The sequence below is a fragment of the Hydra vulgaris genome, chromosome 15 (assembly GCF_038396675.1).
Source record: "Hydra vulgaris chromosome 15, alternate assembly HydraT2T_AEP".
In the NCBI taxonomy this organism is placed as follows: domain Eukaryota; kingdom Metazoa; phylum Cnidaria; class Hydrozoa; order Anthoathecata; family Hydridae; genus Hydra; species Hydra vulgaris.
The window spans coordinates 37342957-37359753 of NC_088934.1; positions in this window are offsets into that span (position 1 = coordinate 37342957).

Consider the following 16797-nt stretch of genomic DNA (forward strand, 5'->3'; position numbering starts at 1 on the left):
AAAAATCAAATATACAATTGAAAAAGAAAGTGATTCACACGCAATAAATTTTCTTGATCACTCTATAACAAGTAACAAATCCAGAACATATCTTTTTAATATCTATCGCAAAGATGCAATAGCTAATGTGCAAATAAAGCCGCATTCTTGTCACGATCCAAAAATAATTTATGGTGTATTTAAAGGTTTTATCCAAAGAGCTTTTGCATTATGCAGTAAAGAACACATTAATGATGAATTAAAGTTTCTAACAGAAATGTTTATAGAAAATGGTTATAATAAAAAAATACTTCAAAACATTGTCAAAAAAATAAAAAACAAAAAGCAAAATAATCAACAAAACAACAACAACATCAAAAAACTAGAAATAATTATATTTCTCTACCATGGATACCAAAATTAAGTTATCAATTAAAAAAGATATTTAAAAGTGCAGGCCAGGGCCAGATGATTTAAAAACTCCAGTTTTTAAATCACCAAAAAACCTTCAACAATTAATAATTCAAAAAAACAAGCCTCGACTTCCCAACAACTCTTACCCAGGAGTCTACAAACTGGAGTGTTCGTGTGGAAAGCTCTATGTAGGTGAAACAAAACTCAAGATTTCAACTCGCATTTGCCACCATCAAAAACATACTTTTGAGAGAAAATAGAAAAATTCGGCCGTAGCGGGGCATTCCAGAAATTAGCTGGAATAAAAACAACACTGTTAAAGTAGAGGTAGACTATTTTAAGAAAAAAGTGAGAGAGTCCTTGGAAATACAGTTTTACCAGTGTTCTCCAATTAAAGGCGGTTTGAATGAAGACGACGGTGATTACGTCACATCGTCGTTTTGGAAACCTTATCTTTCTTATTTATGACGCAAGAACACATTACATTGAAGTTTTATTATTTGTTTGTTTTTTTAACGGGTTTTTTTTTTATATTACTTGAATAACGAGGGTTTATATAACCCCTAGAAATATTGTAATTTATTATAAGAAATTTATAAGGATAAATTTACATACTGTACCAGATAGTTCAACTTAATTAAATTTTATAAAAACTTAACTCAGATGTTAACCTTTAAAAATTTATTTATTTTAAGTTTACGTTTTGTTTAGTATTTGTTTGTTGGTTTTTGTTTTTTTTTTTACATTTTCTTAATATTATTTGTTATTCATTTTAGATAATATTTTATATTATATTACTTACATAGTTTTCATTTTGATTATAAATGTTAAAAATATTAATTAATAATTTATGTTTAGAAATCTAATAATGATTTATTTTTATTATTGGTGTTCATAATTCTCCATTATTACCATTATTATTGTTATTATTGTTATAATCATTATTATTGTTATTATTACTATTATTATCATCATAGTTATTTTTATTGTTATTATTATTAATATTATTATTATTTGAATCATTAACATTGTTTGATATCATTTTCATCAGGTTTTTACTTTAAATTAGTTTCAAACTATTTGTAAATACCCTTGATTGTTAGACCTTAATCAGAAATATATGATTGATTGATTGCTAGGTATTTGTTTGTGTTGATTAAAGTAGGCTCAATAGCAACAAACACGATAAACACGATAAATACGATAAGAGCTTATATTTATTTTGAAGGCTGTCTTTCAAATTGACAAATTGTTGGTTTCTTCGACGATTTCTCTATCGTTTTGAACAGCTTTCTCCGTAACATTAGAATTAGAGCGGCTGGATCTTTATCAATCATGAACACTCCTTATCTCCTTAAACTTGTCAACGAAATGTTGAATTGTTTTCTCGTGATGTAGCGGATTGTTAAAATGTTTTTTCCATTGCCTTTTAACCTATTGACATTTTAACCTGTTTGATGCTTATGTATATATATTAAAAAGAAATCAAGTTTTAGGAGAGATTAAAAACAAGTAAAGGTCATACCACGTACATACTCGCTGTCTTTAACACCCCCTCCCCCTCGCACATATTTGTACGTTTTTTGGAACCCTTCATCCTTCCCCATAATTGCGTATGTACTTTATGGAAGACCCCTATATTGTTTTGAATTTTTTCACTAATAAGAATATATACATACAGGAGCATTTTTTTCAGTTTATTTGGTTTACAGTTTGAGAATGCTCACCAAATATTTTGATTACCTAACAAAAAAAACTTTCACTAAAGCATTTATCATTCATAGAGATTAGCTAGCTAATCACTATTACGTTTCAAAAAATAAGTAGTTACTGGTATTGTTTTGTTTATTTGGAATTTTGGTTTACCCTCCTCCAGCTATTTGTCTTACGGAGGCACACATTATCAGTGCTCGTACACCGGGAACAGATAAAACGGCTCGAGCGAATGTTCGAGCTAACGTGGTTTCGAGATATTGAGTGATTTTTAAAAGAAGGTTTTAGTGACGTATATATATGTATATATATATATATATATATATATATATATATATATATATATATATATATATATATACATATATATATATAAATATATATATATATATATATATATATATATATATATATATATGTATATATATATATATATATATATATATATGTATATATATATATATATATATATATATATATATATATATATATATATATATATATATATATGTATATATATATATATGTATATATATATATATATATATGTATATATATATATATATATATATATGTATATATATATATACATATATATATATATATACATATATATATATATATATATATATATGTATATATATATATATATATGTATACATATATATATATACATACATATATATATATATATATATATATATATATATATATATATATATATATATATATATATGTATATATAGATATATATATATGTATATATATTTACATTTTTACGCTCACTTAATATTTAGTATTGCTTCCTGATTTTTTAATGACTTCAAGTATTCGATTTGAAAAATACCAGTCACAAGATTTTGAATAGTTTCTATAGGTAATTTATTCCAAGCTTCTCTGATTCGAGTTTTCAGCTCCAAGGTAGATTCAAGTTGCTTACCATTTTCAGAAACCTTTCTAGAAAGTATTCCCTATAGATTTTTAATTAGGTTAAGATCTGGACTACATGTAGGTTATTCCATTACGTGAATATTTTTTTCTCTAAACCAAGCTTTTGTAAGTTTTGAATTATAGATAGCAGCATTATCTTGTTGAAAAGTGAAATCTTCACCCATCAATTCCTCACCATGTTCAAGCAAACTTAATTCTAATAAGTCAATGTAGTCCTGTGAATTGATACTTATTGAAATCCATACCACTGGAAGTTTCCAGCAAAGGAAAAAGCCCCCAAACCATAACAGTTTCACCACCAAAGTTACGACTTATCCGAGTTTCTTTCGCTTTTCGAAGATCGTGCCAGTAATATTGATCGCCATCAAGACCATCTAGGTTGAACTTTTTTCATCACTAAAGAGAACTTGATGCCACTCTTCCTGCCAAGACATGTGTTCTTCTGCAAATTATAATCTTACTTCTTTATGACAAGCAGTAAGTTTTGGTTATGGTTTACGCTTTTTCTAAACTGTATTTGGATTTTCATGTAAGAATTTTCTCACACGTCAAACAGATACAGGTAATTGTAATTCAGCACAAACTTGAGATGCAATCATGTTCTGAGCAGCAGCACAACGTACAATAACTCATTTAGTACGATTATCAATTTTACTTTTGCCACCACTTCCCTTATAAGTTCCATAATTAACCCTAATCTTGAAGTGATTATTAACCACTTTTGGAGATCTTTTAATTTTCTTTGCAATTTCCCAATTAGATAAGCTTGTATTTTTGTATGCTTTAATTACTGCTAATTCTTCATTCGTTAAACGCTTACCACGTCCCATTTCAAATTAAGGTATCAAAAACCAAATGTTAAAAACTTTATGAGCACTGATTTTACAGTCTTTGTTTAATTTACAAATAATAATAAAAAACTAAGTCACAAATGCGTATTACCAGATCAAAATATACAAGTAAACTGAAAATAATTCTTAATGAGGCTAATTCTATTTGTTACCGCAAATATCAAGTATTATACACTTTATGGTTTTATCAATGGTACCACAATTTAATTATGCTATATTATAATCTAAAAAGTTGTTGTTTGTAACAATAATAGAAAATAATACAAAATATTTTTATTTTTTACACCAAGCGCCATTAACAAATTATACTATTACGCAATTTTCTTGATTGCTAAAAATAAATCATAGGATTTCCTAATGACTTCATTAATGTCAATGTATGCGCCCAAACATTAAAGGTATAAGTCCAACTCCATGAGTGAGAGTCTTTTTTAAAATACCATAAGAATAAAAGAACAATAAGCGGGACGTGACCAAGACATTTTTATAAATACGCCATCAAAGTTAATTTGTTCATCTTTACTTCTTTACAAATCTTTTTTTTCTCATCTGATTCTTTTTCTCTTTTTTTTTGAACAATTGCTTTTTTCTTCTGAGTAACGAGATTGAGAAACCTGTGCTAATGTAGCTTGACGAACATGTTTTACTCTGAAATGCAACCGCGTGTGTATATACAAAACTATTACTATGTGCGTAGGGCTAATTTTTTTTGGTCAAAAAGCTGAAGCCACTCATTGGTAGGACAAAAGAAGATGTAAAACCAACGCATTTTATGTACAAACAAGGGTTGTGAATTACATGTTTTTGGTAGAAAAACGGTTGAAATATAGCAACATAGCAATCAATTGCACTGAAACACACCGTTGAGAACGATGTTATACTGAAAGCATTATAAGTAAATAAAGAAAGTACGTATAAGCCACAACTTTGTGCCTTATTTAAGCCCATCAACAATATAACCGCGAATGGTATTGCAGCAAAAATTTCATTTAAAAAATCAAATACAGACGTAAAAGATAATATGATCTTAGAAGGCGTTTGCATACTCCTGCATCTGAATGTCATTACAACAATCCAAATGTTCATGAAAACAATTCGAATAGGCGTAATTAAAATTAAACTGATAGCTATATAAAGGGTTTCATTGTTCAATGGAACACGTATATAAACTTCAGAATAGTTAATGAAATAAAAGGATTCGCTGGTCTTGAAGTTGCGTTTCTCCATCTTCAATCATAAATTGTCTTAAAAGTGTACACTAAAAATTATTCTTCTAAAAATTTTAACTTGGAATACTTTTATTTACATTTTCTATTTTTATTTTTGGAATAAATGGTGGCACAATAGTCGTTGTTGTTATGTTTTGTTTCTTGGAGCTTTATTTTTGTTTCTAATTCAATAAAATCAAAACCAAAAAATTGATACCTTTTATTAGCGTTGTCTGCTTTTTTTATTTGTAACAAAAATAAAAAAAAAGTCTTAAAAGCTAACTATTGATTTAAAATACATTTTTCAAACGAAGTTTTTATTTACAATGATTTATATTTAAATTATAACACTTATATTTAACTTATTAACATTTATATTTAACTTATGGAAATAGTGTATCCAGTAGAAGCAAATAAAATAAGCTTTAAAAAACACACCAGAAATAATTTCGAGGTTCAAGGTTTTAAGGTCCGAGGTTCGAGGTTTTGAGTTTCGAGATTCGAGGTTTAATTGCAATATTTCTACCATAAAGAAGGGCAACAGTTTTACTGAGTCTTTTATTTTGTATCATCTTTCTCTCAAAAAAATTATATATTCAATCCATAACAACAAAGTTAGCATCTGCTATGATAGTATTTCTTTACAAAGTTCGCAATTTTGTAAGCAGCCATTTCTGAGCTTCTGTTCTATAGTTGTTTTGTTGCAATTAAAGTCCATCCAAATAATATTTTTTGATTAATAAAATAATACTGACTTTTAAATATCATTTCTATTATTATCTTTTTTTTTCTAATATCAACTCATTTTATTTTTATTTTTTTCAGAAATTTTTACAAAAAGTTCAAAAACATATAATTTTATATTAAAAACAACTAAAAAGTCTTGAAACGCAAAAGTTCATAAATAAAAATGTATGTGTTTTTGCGTTACATTAAACATAAATTTTTTTAACGGTAAACTGTTAAAAAAATTTATGTTCCATGTAAATCTTGGCTGTTATATGTTCACTGTTTGATAGTCAGATAAGCATCTTCACTTGAATTTCTTCTTCTATGAGCTATGCGGCGCTTTTTACAAATTCTAGTGAGCATTTGAAGGTCATTGAAATCAATTTGATGAGCAAAAACTTTTTGTAAACGTTCAAACAGAAAATCAGTCATTTCTCTATTGGCTTTTTGTAAGCAAAGAAAACATACAAATTTTCTACACTCATTGTGATTTTTTGCGTTATTTTGAAAGAATAAAGTAAGTTGGGTTTACACTTAAAGAGTAAAACTGTATTTTTACTATTTTCCAACAAGTTTTGTGTGTTTAATTTTAATTGAAACCAAATACAAAACAACACTTATATACTTATATTTCAATAAAAGCACAATGCAGTTTTTAAAAACAAGTTTTAAGCTCCAAATTAGGAAAAGTTATATTTGAAAATATTGATTTTCATTAAACAGTAAAAATCAGTGTTTCTCTAGCAGATGCAACAGTTTGATTTTGAGATTTATACTAATGTGACCGTCTATTTGTGTACTACCATAACCCAAAAGGTTCTTCTCGGGACAGAAAGTTCAAATAATTTGCATTTTGTGATACTGTGCATAGAATGTAACTTTTTAGTTTCTTGAACTTCAAAAAATATATACAAATACCACAAAGGGATTTCGCATGAAGTAAAATGAGGAACTTGAGAAATAGAGCTCCTCACACTAAAGTATTACCATCAGAAGCAGCAACTGAGGCTTTCTCTGCAATATTTGCAGTATTTGAGACAGCAGCAGAGGTTGCAATGTTGGTAGTGGTGAAGAAAAAGTTAGATACTGCAATGTTGGCACAGCCAAGATGGCATGTGCTGAGATAGTGCAGTTACCAGATATGGTATCATGTGGATTTAATATTGAATTCTCTAAAACTATAGATAAAGATTATTAAAAAGTAACATAAAACAATAACACAGCCTTGCTCTTTTTTACACTTTAAACCTGATTCAAGATATCTGCCAAACTTTGTGTAAAACAACATCTATACTTATGCATAATATCTTGTATATCCATTTTTTCCTAGCTAGCTCTGGCTTAATTGATATGTATACTTGTTCTGCTTAGATAAGATTAGTAGACTGTTCAAATCATTATAGGAAGATCACATTATCTGATAAAAAGCGTCCAGACAACTAAATAGGCTTCCTGATAACCAGCATCAAAAAAGTACAAAGAAAAGAGTTAAGCATGCTAAGAAAAACACAAGGACAGCTAAAAAGGAAGAGAAAATATTTACTGAGATAAAGTTGTTAGATTGACACATTTCGTGGCATTTACTTTCAGTTTCAACTAAATTATGATTTTCGCAAGATGGTTTTTATACACCCTATTGTGAAAAAATGTATTGTTTAAACACGTATTACATTCATTGCTCAAATAATTTTGCAACTATTTAAATTAAGTAAACATTAGTATTTATAAAACACACACACACTCTCGAACACACACACACGAACATACACACACGAACACACACTCACATACTCACACAATATAAAATGACAAATATAAGTAAATAAATACAAATATAAAATGTTCTACTTTTTCTTTAAATTTATAAGATCACTGCTTTGCTTATTCAAATGGTTCCATAGGTGAGGATGACGACGCTTATGTCTAGTTCGAAGAGAAGCTTTATATCCATATGTTATAAATGTTTAGAAAAATAATAAAAATGTTTAAAAAAAATTGATAATTCAATTTTAATTTTAAATATACTCCTATTTACCTTATGTTTCCGTTCATTAATTTTTAAAACTCATCACTGTCTCTTTAACTATATGCTTTTTTTGCTTATCTATTTCTTCTCGGGACTTGTTTTTAAATGCAGCATTTTTAAATAAGTTTTTGTAAAAAAAATTTAAACTGTTCTGTTATTCTTTATCCAGCTTTAATATTATTGTGCTTGCAATGCCATTAAAGACCTTTTTTAGAAGACCTTTTTTAAGCGGAAACAGAATAATAAATTATGAATTGGATATTATGATAACATACTTAAAGTCATTTTCCTTAACAATCTTTTGTTTTATTACTCATTCTTATTTTATTGTTAAACAATGCTATCTTTCCAATGAAAACTCTTTCGTTTTATCTGCTTTTGTTTATGGATTAGTTTTTTCTGAAAAAAATAAATTTGCATTAATCTGTTTGTATTTTAAAATAAACAAACCGTTATAAACAAACCGTAAGACAGTTCTTGCCTAGAACTTTATATATTATTATGTTTAAAAGTAAGCAATTCAAGAAATTCATAGTATCCAGCGCTAGATTTACTATTTTCAGGGCCCAGGCCAAAATTAAGTTTGGGACTCTTTGCCTTTTAGAATAACTGATAATACATTACCAGAAAGAGTAATTGGATTAATGACATAAGTTTATTAACAATAAATTCAAATAAATAAATAATACATAGTGTGCATTCAACTGAGGAGGTATAATAGATTAGCTGGAGGGAGAACGAAGCCCAAAATTGTATAAAATCGTGGTACAGTCTTAGTAGTGTAATTACTCCAGCGGCAAGTTGAAATGGCGCCTTTAAAGGCCCTAAAATATTTTTTTAACTGCGTTGAAAAAAAACATTTTCAAATGTGGTTTGAAACCTTTGAAAGCCGTAATAATAAGTGGATTACTCTCTTAAAAGTTGACTGGATAAATTTTTAAAAATGACTAGATGAATTTTTAAAAATGTTTAAACAAGAAGTAATCACAACAAAAATCACGATCTACGTCGGGTAGATCTAGGTCACGTAGGATCGACGACATGGGTTTCAAAGTGGAGGGGCACAACAGTCAATTTCCAAAATAACTCCTCTTTAGCTAGAAATTTCTTTACAAAATAAAAAAAAGGTCTTTTTAGAAAAATAGTGTGGGAGGGAGAGGGTCAATGCCCCTTGGTCTACCCGGTGTTGTCGGCTCTGTTTACGTAAAGTAATCGGTTTTAGAATAATTTGATACTAGGTATTAATATCAAAGTTTTAAATAATCTCTAGTTCTTGTTGGAACTTTATCTGGCACGGTGTTTGGATATACCCCAAGAACAAAATATTAATTACGAAATATTAATTATTAATTAATTACAGAAACCTAATTACGAACGGTTTTATAAAAAAGGTTTTATATTTTATCGAACTTTGTCGTTTTTATCGAACATCATTTATCGACAAATTGAACGATAAAAAAAAAGTCTATTTACAATAGTAATAGGTTTCAATTTGAAATCTAGCAAAATTAAATTAACTAAAAAAAGAGAGGAAAAAGAAAAACAATTTTACAAATAAAACAAAAATTGCATAAGCACTGTTTTGTGTTTAACTTGATGCTGATTAATATTATGCAAAAATAATCCAATATTGTTATTATTTCTAGAAATAAATTTAATACAAAACAGACACAAGCAAAAAAATGAAGCCTAATTTTGGATACAGGTAATTATCATTTACTCACACATAATCTTGCGTATGTAAATGTGTTGATTAATTAAATTCCAGGTACATGTAGTTATTATTTATTTACAAATACTCTTGTGTATATAAATGAGTTAATTTATTTATTGTATTAAGAAACAAATGCAGCTAATTCAAAACAAAAAATAGAGAAAAAAGCCCAATTACAGTTAGCTCTTCAAGCCATTAATGACAAAACAATGTCAGATGATTATGCTTCTAAATGTTTCAATGTACCAAAATCAACTATTCACGCCTGAGCCAAAGGCAAATACAAATCTGTTAGAGCCGGTGCGCCAAGAAAAATGAGTCAAGCTGTTGAGGTAATCTGAATGAATCAGAACAAACTCACTTTTTCAAAGATGGGAAACCAAATGAAAAATGGTACAGCAGATTCATGAAAAAACATAAAAATGAAATTAGGGCATGAAAAGCTAATGGCATGCACGCTATTAGAGCAGTAGCTACACAGCCGAAAATAATTGACAACTGATATGACCAAGTAGGCCCCATCTATCTTGAGCGCAATCTCAATAATAAGTCATTTTATATTTTTAATTGTGATGAGTCTGGATAACAATTTGACCAAGCAAAGATACAATCGTGAAATGGTTCCAGAAATCAAAAAAAATTAGCTCCAAACAACGACAAGAAAATGAATTATACTTTGACATGTTTTGACGGTTATGGAAATTATTTTCCCCATCAAGTAATTTACAAAGGAAAACATATTATGAAATTGTTTATTATAACAAAAGCGAATTGAGTTGTATAAAACAATTTCTTGAGTGGTTCAAATCATTTTTTGATACAATCATGCAAATAATACAATCATGCAAATAAACCGGGAGGGTTTAAACTGCCCTTTCTTGATGGTCATGCCTCACATGGTAGTTTAGAATAGAAAGAAGTAGCTTTCAAAACTGATATTGATTTCAAAACTGATATTTATTATACTTCAGCCCTGCAATTTGATTTATTTTCACTTGATCGATTGAAAATTTCTACTAAAAAACTGCAACTTGCAAAGCTCTTGAAGCTGTTAGAGAAGAGAAAATTAATAGCTTATTTCAGCCTGCAAACAATACACCTAAATCTCTTAAAACACAATTAAGTTGAATGTCAAACCAAGATGTGTTACTTAAAAATTTAAACTATGCAACTTCACGCTTATGAGGCGCTTGTCTCATAGGCAAGAAGTTGCGAGTTCGATCCCCATATGGTCCCTGGTAGTACCGCGCACAATTTGTTTCTCCGCGCAGCGGCCTTGTTCGTCGAGGTTGGTGTTTTGGATTTATAGAGTTGAGAAAGGGTTGTAAGAAAAAACAAGCTAAAAAGAGTAGCTTCCTTAACTGTAGTAACCTTCTCAGCCTTGGGGAGGTGAATTAAAAAAATTGAAAACGAAAAATGAAAGAATTACACGGCAAGCTAATTATAATATTACTTCAGGGTATGGCTTTTGACAAAGCCAAACAAGTACCAAAAACATATAAATCATCTTGTTCAACCTGTCTTGATAAAAACATGTAAACACATCCATATCTTTTGGCTCGACTTGATATTGCCTCTACTGACTGAATATTTTTTATTTATTCTTAATAGTCACTCAGTCTATCCCAAAAATTTCCTCCAATTAAAAAAGTCGCCAGTAGTAAAACGTGAACTGATCACACTTTCGAGTTTTCACACTGAGCAAGTTTTCAATTAGCATATGAAAAGCAAAGATAACCTCATGGCCCTTTTGCAATTTTTATTAAGCCTTTCAAACACTCCCAAATTCGAAATAAAAACATACCCATCAATATGCTACTTAAAATATTTCACTTTCAACATTTTCTTATCACAGATCTATACCCTTTAGTACCACTTCTAATCCATAGTTCCACAGTATTGTTTGATTATCTGTCGGGCAAGAGACCAATATTATATACAGTCACTAAAGATTTATCTTTACTTTAAATGTCATGACATTTATCATTATAACAAGATTTATTCATTGTTTGTACCACTACTGCTACTGGAGCTGACACAAATCACTTAAGCCCTGCTCATTTGCTGTAATTTTGTCCACCATCATGTAGATGCTCTTCGATTAGGTTTACATTATTTACACCAGAAATAATTTCCCTTTCTCCACAATAGCATTCCTTCATTTTCACAAGTAAGTAATGCCTGTAATACGCCAAAATTTGGCCATTGTTACAGCTTCTTTTTCTGCGTACTTCGCATACTTAAGTATGCTACCTTAATTCTCTTTCATTTTTCTATGGCCATTGCGACGGGGGAAGGGTAGAGAGGCACGACCCTTCCCACTTTTTTTTCTAAAGGACGTTTATTTTTCTGTTTCAAAAATTTCAGAAGTATAGAGAACTTTTTTTTAAAATTGACGATTAGAAATTATTAGATTAGATTATTGCACCCTGATATAATTAGATTAACGTACCCCTCCACTTTGAAATCCGTGTCGTCGGCCCTGTTTTTAGCGCCATTTTAAAATCTGCGTTTATTAATGTTTGTTGTTAATAGTCTAAAAACAAAAATAATTAGAATAGAAGATAATACGAGTGTATTCTATCACAACAATGAGAATTGCTTTACAAAACGCTTTTAATTATTTTGTTTTTCATAAAAAACGCTTTGTTTTTTAATCAACTTGATCGTTTTTCATCCAACTATCGTTTCCCACGATATTTTAATTAACCCTTAAAAGACGGCGGGGTATTTAACTACTCCAGAAGTGTTTATTTTTAATTGCCACATCAACAAACTTTGTCTGTTTGAACTACCACTTTAGAACATCTTTTATCATTATTTAAGGAAGTTGTAAGTGCAAAATGTTTTTGTTTTACTAATACATTGACAATAATATTTTAGTTACGTTAAAGACTGTTGGGGTATTTTTATACCTCATGCAAATTTTTTCATTTTTTAGTTAGTCAATCAATAAATAGTCATATGAATTATGTTTAGTTAAACACTTCCTTGTGATTTAGTTATTTTTTATTAGGTATAGTATATTATTTATCTTTTTTATGAATAAATTATGCCATATATGCATTATGTATATACAATCACTGTAACAACCATAGAGTGCTCATGTTGCATATATTTTGTTTTTATGTCAAAAAAAATCATATTGTTGATACAAAATAATAATGCCTAAAATATTTGTTATATATTTTTTAAATATTTTGTTTGATAAACACTGAAACTATTTTTTTAAATAAATATAATTAATAAAATGAGTCGCCCAAGAAGAAATGCTGCAGTCGCGCCTAATAATATTATTTTTATTTAAATGAATTATCTTCAAGCTGACGAATCCTTAGAGACAATGAAGCAGATATTATTACAGCTGACGAGGAATCAGATGCTATTATCTTTGATGAAAGTGATGAAGAAGTTGTTCAGGAAAATCATGTTTTAGATTAAGACATGATTTCAAAGAATGGTGAGGAAATTTGGAGTAAACTTTCACATTTAGATGCTGCTTATCCACGTGCACAGAATATTATTCGACAGCCAACTGACCCAACTGGGTTTACAGATCAAGTTTGCAGTCAAAGTGTTGATACTGCCTTTAAACTCTTTATAACACAAGAAATGATTAGAACTATTTTCAACTGTTCTAATGCTAAAGCTCGTAGAATAAGACTAGAAGTATGGGTTGACACGACAGTAAACGAGCTTTATGAGTTTATTGGAGTTCTTCTCCTAGCTGAAGTGTTCCATTCTAAAAACTAAAGCGAAAAAGAGTTTTGGAGTAGATTAGATGGCATACCAATATTTTCGGCTTCAATGCAAAGAAATTTATTTGTTAACTTGCGACGGTGCATTCGATTTAATGAGAGAGAAACAAGAAATTTTAATGGAAGTATATTAGAAATGTTTAATACTAAATGAAAGAGCAACTAAAATCCAAGTGTATACTTTACTGTTGATAAGCAACTAATTACATTTAGTGGTCTTTGTCCATTTACGATGTTTATACCTACTAACTCAGCAAACATTTGAACGTTGATTAAATGTTGAAAACGGGTCGCAGAAAATGTTGCTGAAGCGTTGACAAAGTGATTGATTTTGCAAGACTTTGTAACGTGGCTATAGAGATGTTGATTAAACGTTGTTGCAATAACGTTGGAAAAACGATGACCAAACAACGTTGATCAAACGTCGCTTCTTAACGTTGAAAAAGCGTTACTTAAATGACGTTGCAGGCACGTTGACAAAGCAGTCGATTTTGCAAAGATTTTTAACGTTGTTTAAAAAACGTTGATTAAACGTGACTAAAGAAACGTTGAGTAAAATTGCAAAGTGACGTTGAGAAAGTTAAACAAATTTGCGGAAACGGTGACAGAGTTGTTGAGATTTGTAATGTACCTCTGCCAATTCTGAAAATATTTATTATATACATTACAAATGCAAAATAGATTACTTTGTCACTGTTTCTGCAACATTATTTAGGTTTCACTTTCTCAACGTCATGTAGCTAAGTTTACTCAGCCTTTTTTAGTCACGTTTAATCACCATTATTAAATTTCTTCACATAATAAATTCGCATATAAAACAGAAGAGTTAAGCTTTGCTGCTTTTATATTTCCAAAAAAAATTAATACAAGCAACAATGCAAAATTATAAATCTATAAAAAGAACATGTGCCATTTAAATTTAAACATATATGTGTGTACATATACAGCGGTGGCCAAAAATTAAAGACCACTCATTTTTTTTTTCAAAATTTATTTTTAACCTTAGTATAATTTTATTTTGGAAAAAGGTATCCAAAAAAAAAAAAACATTTTTAGAAAGAATTTTTATTGTACTTTATATTTATTATAAAAGAATTTATAATTTTTTTACAAAATAATGTTAAAAAATTAAAAAACTGACTAGTAAAAAATATAAATGGGAAAAAAAATTGGATAAAATTTTAAGACCAGTTTCAAAAATATTTCAAAAAGCAATAAAAAAATAATTTAGAAACGTGTTGTTCCTCCATTTGTTTTCAAGCACTCTTGTACTCGTTCTGGCATTGAATTCATTAAAGTTTTGATTACTTCATCAGGCACATTTTTCAAATGATGAGAGATAGAAGATTTCAAATCTTCCAAATTGTAAAGTTGTTCTTTACCAAGCTTGCGATCAAGCCACGACCATAAATTCTCTATTGGATTCAAGTCTGGACTATTTGCAGGCCATGGAAGCACTTGAATTTTATTAGAATTGAACCAACCGCTAACAACATGCGCTTTATGATACGGCGCATTATCTTGCTGGAAAATAAATCCATCTTGCAACTGCCATAAATCAATGCTAGGAATAAGCGAGTTTTCCAAAATTTCGATGTACCTTTCTTTGTTGAGTCTACCATCGAATAAATAAAAAACGCCAACCCCACATGCACTCATACAGGCCCAAATGCCTATTGAACCACTGCCTTGTTTTGTTCGTTTAAAAATGCATGATTCATCGAACCGTTCGCTTGGAAGTCTACACAACATTACGCGACCTTTTCTGTTGTCTACCTCAACGTTCATTTCATCACTAAAGACCACACGGCTCCACTGATCTGTTGACCAATTTTTATGTAGTTTGCACCACTCTTTCCTGGCAAATTTTTGTTTTTTATTTAAGCGTGGTTTTTTTGCAGCAGCACGCCATAAATTATTTAAATTGTGGAGGACCCTTCGCAGAGATCTAGGGCTTGCTTTCAGACCATTTGACAGTGTCCATTTCGTAGACAAGTCTGTAGATGATGCTTGTCTGTTTTCTTTCATCCTCACTAACGAGCGAACATCACGGTCATTTGAAATTTTATTCCGTCCAGTCCTATGACGATCATTAATTGACCGGGTCTCTTTGTATCGTTGAATTATGTTAATAATGCAAGAGTGAGACCTTCCGAGCTTTTCTGCTTTTTGTCTGATGCTATAGCCTTCTTTTTTTAATACAAGAGCCGCGTATCCGTCTTTTTCTTCGATATTTGCGCGCATTTTTGCAATATTTTTCTATCCTTATTGCAATTCAAAAATAAATGTTTATTTGATTTCGAAACTCAGGTTTCGACATTTTATTTTATAGCCAACGTTATAAGCAATTAAGACAGTTAAAAAAAATAATGGATTATTGTTTTTAATAAGTGCAAATTAAAGATTTGAAAGTGGTCGTTAAATTTTGTCCAATTTAAAGAAGATTTATAAGTATTTTTAAAGAATATTTAAAGTATATTTAAAGAAGATTAAAGAATATTTAAAGTATATTTAAAGAAGATTTATAAGTACTCATCAGTTTTTTAATAAGTTAAACGCTATTTAATTAGAATTAGATTAAAAAAATTATACCACTTTAATCCGTATGTTTTTATTACCAATATATTAAAAAAAAAAATTTAATATGTCAATTAGAATCTTCTTAATTTTAATTTAAAGATTAAGAAACCAAATAAAAAATGAGTGGTCTTTAATTTTTGGCCACCGCTGTATATGTGTAAACAAATATATATATATATATATATATATATATATATATATATATATATATATATATATATATATATATATATATATATATATTGTGTGTGTGTGTGTGTGTGTGTGTGTGTGTGTGTGTGTGTGTGTGTGTGTGTGTGTGTGTGTGTGTTTGTGTGTAAATTTATCTAAAATAAATATAAAAAGTTATAAAAGGATGCTAATATAAATGCTAAATATAAATGTAACTTATATACATATATTATATGTAAAGATATATTATATATATATATATATATATATACATATATATATATATATATATATATATATATATATATATATATATATATATATATATATATATATAATATATCTTTTTATATATATATTTATATTATATACTAATATGTATGTATATATACATATATCATATATGTATATATATATATATGTATATATATATATATATATATATATATATATATATATATATATATATATATATATATATATATATATATATATATATATATATATATATATATATATATATATATATATATATATATGTAAAAGTGTAAATATATGAATATCTTTCATATATAATTAAATTTATTAAAGATTATTTTTAATAAAATATTGAAGTATTTTAAACGAAATGAATATTAATTAATATGAATAAACGATTATTGAATAAATATGAATAAATAAATATTCTCATACAAATAATTAA